The sequence below is a fragment of the Trachypithecus francoisi genome, unplaced genomic scaffold (genome assembly GCF_009764315.1).
Source record: "Trachypithecus francoisi isolate TF-2019V2 unplaced genomic scaffold, Tfra_2.0 Lachesis_group12, whole genome shotgun sequence".
NCBI classification, from domain to species: domain Eukaryota; kingdom Metazoa; phylum Chordata; class Mammalia; order Primates; family Cercopithecidae; genus Trachypithecus; species Trachypithecus francoisi.
Window position 1 is genome coordinate 15,351,555 of NW_022681457.1, and position 7,904 is coordinate 15,359,458.

The following is a 7,904-nucleotide window of genomic DNA, read 5'->3' on the forward strand; positions in this document are numbered from 1 at the left end:
GGTGGCCGAAGTCCTAGGCCAGGCTGCGTGTTTTATTCCACAAGGATCTGCACATTTCACGCGAGGTCACACATATATTATGTTACAGCTCCATCACCTTCCAGCCCCGTGAGTTCCAGTCTCTGTGGCTCCACGTTCACTGTTCTCCCTCTTTCACAATCAGATATCCCGAATGCAGATTTTTGTCACCTTCTGTGACTGTATGTTTGCGTGCAGTAGGTGGCACTGTGAATACCCTGGGGGCAGTGATGTCTGGGGCTGAGCACTGCACATGGACTTGGGAGAGGAAAATGGAGCAGCAGGGCGGGAGGATCAATGCCGGGGAAGCAGGGACAAGTCACTTTCATTTTCTCACTCCCAGGGACCAGAACCCAGCACTCTGACTCCAGGACGCAGTACCACACCTTGCTGGTGTCCCGGGATGTCATGAGTGCTCATAGTGTCATGGTACCTTGGCATTCATTTTTTAAGGTGTAAATTTATTTGCCTACCATGAGAGGCAGGCCTTGCTCACCATGGCTGTTTTCAATACTGTATCTGGTTCAAGTGGCTCCAGTTGGTGGCCAGAGATAAGATCTTAGAGGCATCTCTCCTGCTTGGTGTACTGGGCTACTCTCTCTCTATCTGCTTTCTTTAAACTGATAATTCTGACATTTGCCCTAACATTTAAATTGACCACTTGTCAGTCACAGCATTATCTCCTGGTCCCAGTGTTTGCTGCTTGCTTTAAACACATTCATTAAAGCTCTTTGCTTGAAAGCTGTCAGATAATACCTGGACTTACTAAAGCCATTGGGTTACCTGTCTCTTGTCTCCTCCCTGCCTGGGCTCGCTGACATCTGTATCTGTGGTCTCCAGGTATGCCGAGTGCTCCCTAGTGTCTGTAAGTAGTAAAAACACTTACACTTTCACGTTGTGGTTGTATCATTATAGCCTCACATGCCAGCCAGGGCCTGACATCGAGGCCGCCCTGTGGGACCTGTGCTGGTTGAAAGCAAGACGAGGAAGGGCAGGTTGAGAAGGAAGTAAGAGGCCAACACTGTGGAACGTGGCAGGTGAGGCTGTCATTGTTCAAAGCAACACTCCCTCGATGAATTTTATGAATTTTTCTGGATTTGGCATCTTTTCCCTGTGTGCCTATCTAGAAACTCACCCTCCTCCTACTTTCTTCTCATTACACTTTCTGTTTCTAGTGCACTTGTTTATGGCCAGAGAATGGTCATGCAAATAGTTGACAATAGAATAAAAAATGACTTTTTGTGTGACTTGGAACGTGGCCTTTCTTTTTTCCAAAAGTGATTGAGGTTTCTAAAAGCTAGCTTTTATGCAGGACTGTGCAGTTGTGAATATAGTGTTAGGAAACAGGTTCATAAGTGAAGGATGAGACAGAAAACAAAATTCTAGCTGTCAAATCTTGAAAGCAAATGGGACAAAAATCACTTTTGAAGGTGGATATCATTCAGGAGACCTTGTTAATTTTAGAGTGTCATGTTACCAGATGAAGTGGAAGATGAAGTTAAATTATGGAGTTAGGTGACAGTGGGTACATACTTCTTTGCCACAGTTTTTTGTTTTTTTTTTAATCTCTAAAAATGGAGTGGTGGCACTGTGGGTATTTTTGTCAGGACTGTAGCTACATGAAAAGCTCTTAGGATAGTGCCTGGTCATAGTGAGTGCTGCATCAGTGTGGGAGCTATTATAATTATGAGAATAGGCGAAAGTGCCACCCTGGCCATCCAGAGTGGGGAGGTACTTTCCAGTCAGGGTCCAGGCAGGCCAGCTGGAGATGAGGTTGGTTAGTGGGGAAGCTTAACTTCCAGGAGTAGAAGAGTTTAGGAGGAGTAACTCATGCACAACCTTCTGTAAACATTTGTTTACCTAACAGTAGGAATGCTCAGAGTGGGTGTGGCTTCCGTGACAATGATTATCTCCTGGGAATCTAAGAACGTGTCCTAGAGTGGAGTGGCTGTGATGTAAGCCAAACCCAAAAATGGGCTTCAGGACTGCCTTGCAGATAGCATTCACCTTGAGAAAGGAAAGCTTTCATCTTGCTAAAGGAATACCCTATTCTGGCCCAGGCCATTACTTTTGTTTTTGTACTATCCTAATGTTTAAGGTGTAAGGAGCAAGTCTGAAGAATAAAATAATGAAGTGCATGTATGAAATAACAGGGTAGAACTGAGACTGGTATGTGTAAGTTAAAATAAATCGTGTATAAATTTTGTGTGATCATAAAAAGTATTTCTTGTTGCAAACAGACCTCTTCATATACATAATACCATTGCCTTGAGTGGATAACAGACTCTGTCACAAGAACATAACATCAGAATCATGACAGAATGGGTTCTGTGGCTTCTTTAATTGGCAGGATAGACTGAGAAAGTTATTGGAGAGAAAGGAGTTGAGGGAAAAGATGAGTGAGGGCAAGAAAAATGGGATGGTGAAAGGAAAGGACTGAAAGGCATGTTCACCGATGGCGCATCAGGTACGAGGTTCTGTGACTAATGTCTTACACATGTTAATTTACTCTTCCACTGCCATTTTCCGATGTAGTAAGAGTCAGCCTTAAACTGCAGATGAGGAAAGAGGCTTAGGGAGGTCAAATGAGGGACCTAGGGTCATCCAGCCACTTCATAGCAGAGCTAGTATGTTTCACTGTGGTTTGTGTAGACAGTAAAGCGAGACATGGAAGGAAGGCAAAACATATTTTTGTTGTAATGTTTATGAAAGTGACCTGTATGAGGCAGAATAATAGTCTCTTAAAAATGTCCACATCCGGGCTGGGTGCAGTGGCTCACGCCTGTAATCCTAGCACTTTGGGAGGTCGACACGGGCAAATCACGAGGTCAGGAATTCGAGACCAGCCTGGCCAACATGGTGAAACCCTGTTATTACTAAAAATGCAAAAATTAGCTGGACGTGGTGGCGGGCACCTGTAATCCCAGCTACTTGTTAGGCTGAGGCAGGAGAATCATTTGAACCTGGGAGGTGGAGGTTGCAGTGAGCTGAGATCACCCCACCGCATTCTAGCTGGGGCAACATGAGTGAAACTGTCTCAAAAAAAAAAAAAATTCCCATCCTAACCCTTGGAACACATGCATTTACTTTTCTTGGAAAAAACACTGTTCAACGGTGATGCAGTTGAGTATCTTGAGATGGAAAGTTTATTATGGATTATCTGGGTGTCTCCCAGTGTCATCATAAAGGTCCTTGTAAGTGAAAGAGAAAGGCAGGAAGGTCAGAGTGAGAATGATGCAGCCTGAGAGACTCCACTGGCCATTGCTTTCTGTGAACATGTGTGACAAGACAAAATTTCAATTAATTTAGTTATAGATGTAGTTGGGTTTTATTTGTGATTTATGATTTGGGGCAGCTCTCCCTCTACAGATACAGTGATAACTCCCCCTGGGCAATACAATAACAAAACATTGGGTTTTGTCAAATGTGAATCAGTAAACAAAGCCATAGAAATAAATTGATTGATTAACATCAGAGTACTTCAGGTCATTTATTTTGGTAAAAGTTAAAGCAGAGGGGACTTCCTTATTACGCTCACTCATCTAGACTGAAATCTTCTATCTACAGGAAAACATGATCTGTTTTGAGAGCTATCTGCTTCCTTAAAATTTCAGTGGGAGTGTATAACATCCAGCATGTGAGGCTCTATTTTGAAGTGTCTGTACTCTCACTTAGGTGCGAATATGATCAAAACTTAAAGAATTATCATTAGTCTCAATAACCATAGTTTTGGGATTCCATTATTTCTCTTCTTTTCTTTTTAATTTCCTTTGCCTTTATAAAAGTTTTTTTATACTTTATGTTCTAGGGTACATGTGCACAACGTGCAGGTTTGTTACATATGTATACATGTGTCATGTTGGTGTGCTGCACTCGTTAACTCATCATTTACTCTAGGTATATCTTCTAATGCTATCCCCTCTCTCCCCCCATCCCACACAGACCCTGGTGTGTGATGTTCCCTGTCCTGTGTCCAAGTGTTCTCATTGTTCAATTCCCACCTATGAATGAGAACATGCGGTGTGTGGTTTCCTGTTCTTGTGATAGTATGCTGAGAATGATGGTTTCCGGCTGCATCCATGTCCCTACAAAGGACATGAACTCATCCCTTTTTTTTAAAATTATTATACTATAAGTTCTAGTGTACATGTGCACAACGTACAGGTTTGTTACATATGTATACATTTGCCATGTTGGTGTGCTGCACCCATTAACTCGTCATTTACATTAGGTATATCTCCTAATGCTATCCCTACCCCACCCCCTCCCCACAATAGGACCCTGTGTGTGATAATCCACTTCCTGTGTCCAAATCCCATTGTTCAATTCCCACCTATAAGTGAGAACATGCGGTATTTGGTTTTCTTTTCTTGCGATAGTTTGCTGAGAATGATGGTTTCCAGCTGCATCCATATCCCTACAAAGGACATGATCTCATCCTTTTTTATGGCTGCATAGTATTCTATGGCGTATATGTGCCACATTTTCTTAATCCAGTCTGTCACTGATGGACATTTGGGTTGATTCCAAGTCTTTGCTATTATGAATAGTGCTGCAATAAACATATGTGTGCATGTGTCTTTATAACAGCATGACTTATAATATTTTGGGTATACCCCTGGTAATGGGATCTCTGGGTCAAATGGTATTTCTAGTTCTAGATCCTTGAGGAATCGCCACACTGTTTTCCACAATGTTTGAACTAGTTTAGAGTCCCACCAACAGTGTAAAAGTGTTCCTATTTCTCCACATCCTCTCCAGCACCTGTTGTTTCCTGACTTTTTCATGATCACCATTCTAGCTGATGTGAGATGGTATCTCATTGTGCTTTTGATTTGTATTTCTTTGATGGCCAGTGATGATGAGCATTTTTTCATGTGTCTGTTGGCTGTATGAATGTCTTCTGTTGAGAAGTGTCTGTTCATATCCTTTGCCCACTTTTTGATGGGGTTGTTTCTTTTTTTCTTGTAATTTTGATTGAGTTCTTTATAGGTTCTGGATATTAGCCCTTTGTCAGATGAGTAGATTGCAAAAATTTTCTCCCATTCTATAGGTTGCCTCCTCACTCTGATGGTAGTTTCTTTTGCTGTGCAGAAGCTCTTTAGTTTAATTAGATCCCATTTGTCAATTTTGGCTTTTGTTGCTGTTGCTTTTGGTGTTTTACACATGAAGTCCTTGTCCATGTGTATGTCCTGATTAGTATTACCTAGGTTTTCTTCTAGGGTTTTTATGGTATTAGGTCTAACATTTAAGTCCTAATCCATCTTGAGTTAATTTTCGTATAAGGAGTAAGGAAAGGATCCAATTTCAGCTTTCTACTTCTGACTAGCCAATTTTCCCAGCACCATTCATTAAATAGGGAATCCTTTCCCCATTTCTTGTTTTTGTCAGGTTTGTCAAATTTCAGATGGCTGTAGATGTGTGGTATTATTTCTGAGGGCTCTGTTCTGTTCCATTGCTCTATATCTCTGTTTTGGTACCAGAGCTATGCTGTTTGGTTACTGTAGCCTTGTAGTATAGTTTGAAGGCAGGTAGCGTGATGCATCCAGCTCTCTTCTTTTGCTTTAGGATTGTCTTGGCAATGCAGGCTCTTTCTTGGTTCCATATGAACTTTAAAGCAGTTTTTTCCAATTCTGTGAAGAAAGTCATTGGTAGCTTGATGGGGATGGCATTGAATCTATAAATTACCTTGGGCAGTATGGACATTTTCACGATATTGATTCTTCCTATCTATGAGCATGGTGTGTTCTTCCATTTGTTTGTGTCCTCTTTTATTTCACTCAGCTGTGGTTTGTAGTTCTCCTTGAGGAGGTCCTTTACATCCCTTGTAAGTTGTATTCCTAGGTATTTTATTCTCTTTGAAGCAATTGTGAATGGAAGTTCATTCATGATTTGGCTCTCTGTTTGTCTGTTCCTGGTGTATAAGAATGCTTGTGATTTTTGCACATTAATTTTGTATCCTGAGACTTTGCTGAAGTTGCTTATCAGCTTAAGGAGATTTGGGGCTGAGATGATAGGATTTTCTAAATATACAATCATGTCATCTGCAAACAGGGACAATTTGACTTCTTTTCCTAACTGAGTACCCTTTATTTCTTTCTCTTCCCTGATTGCTCTAGCCAGAACTTCCAACACCATGTTGAATAGGAGTGGTGAGAGAGGGCATCATTGTCTTGTGCCAGTTTTCAAAGGGAATGCTTCCAGCTTTTGCCCATTCAGTATGATATTAGCTGTGGGTTTGTCATAAATAGCTGTTATTATTTTGAGATATGTTCCATCAATACAGAATTTATTGAGAATTTTTAGCATGAGGGGCTACTGAATTTTCTCAAAGGCCTCTTCTGCATCTATTGAGATAATCATATAGTTTTTGTCTTTGGTTCTCTTTATATGCTGTATTACATTTATTGATTTGCATATGTTGAACCAACCTTGCATCCCAGGGATGAAGCCCACTTGATCATGGTGGATAAGCATTTTGATGTGCCGCTGGATTCGGTTTGCCAGTATTTTATTGAGGATTTTTGCATCGATGTTCATCAGGGATATTGGTCTAAAATTCTCTTTTTTTGTTGTGTCTCTGCCAGGCTTTGGTATCAGGATGATGTTGGCCTCATCAAATGAGTTAGGGATTATTCCCTCTTTTTCTATTGATTGCAAAGGTTTCAGAAGGAATGGTACCAGCTCCTCCTTGTACCTCTGGTAGAATTCGGCCATGAATCCGTCTGGTCCTGGACTTTTTTTGGTTGGTAGGCTATTAATTATTGCCTCAATTTCAGAGCCTGCTATTGGTCTATTCAGGGATTCAACTTCTTCCTGGTTTAGTCTTGGGAGAGTGTAAGTGTCCAGGAAATTATCCATTTCTTCTAGATTTTCTAGTTTCTTTGCGTAGAGGTGTTTATAGTATTCTCTGATGGTAGTTTTATTTCTCTGGGGTCGGTGGTGATATCCCCTTTTTCGTTTTTTATTGCATCTATTTGATTCTTCTCTCTTTTCTTCTTTATTAGTCTTGCTAGCAGTCTATGACTTTTGTTGATCTTTTCCCAAAACCATCTCTTGGATTCATTGATTTTTTGGAGGATTTTTCGTGTCTCTATCTCCTTCAGTTCTGCTCTGATCTTAGTTATTTTTTGCCTTTTGCTAGCCTTTGAATGTGTTTGCTCTTCTTTCTCTCGTTGTTTTAATTGTGATGTTAGGGTGTCAAATTTAGATCTTTCCAGCTTTCGCTTGTGGGTATTCAGTGCTATAAATTTCCCTCTACACAGTGCTTTAAATGTGTCCCAGAGATTCTAGTATGTTGTATCTTTGTTCTCATTGGTTTCAAAGAACATCTTTGTTTCTGCCTTCATTTCGTTATGTACCCAGTAGTCATTCAGGAGCAGGTTGTTCAGTTTCCATGTAGTTGAGCGGTTTTGATTGAGTTTCTTAATCCTGAGTTGTAGTGTGATTCCACTGTGGTCTGAGAGACAGTTTGTTGTAATTTCTGTTTTTTTACATTTGCTGAGGAGTGCTTTACTTCCAAGTATGTGGTCAATATTGGAATAAGTGTGATGTGGTGCTGAGAAGAATGTATATTCTGTTGATTTGGGGTGGAGAGTTCTGTAGATGTCTATTAGGTCCACTTGGTGCAGAGTTGAGTTCAATGCCTGGATATCCTTGTTAACTTTCTGTCTCATTGAGCTGTCTAATGTTGACAGTGGGGTGTTGAAGTCTCCTATTATTATTCTATGGGAGTCTAAGTCTCTTTGTAAGTCTCTAAGGGCTTGCTTTATGAATCTGTGTGCTCCTGTATTGGGTGCATATATATTTAGGATAGTTAGCACTCCCTGTTGAATTGATTCCTTAAGCATTATGTAATGACCTTCTCTGTATCTTTTGATCTTTGA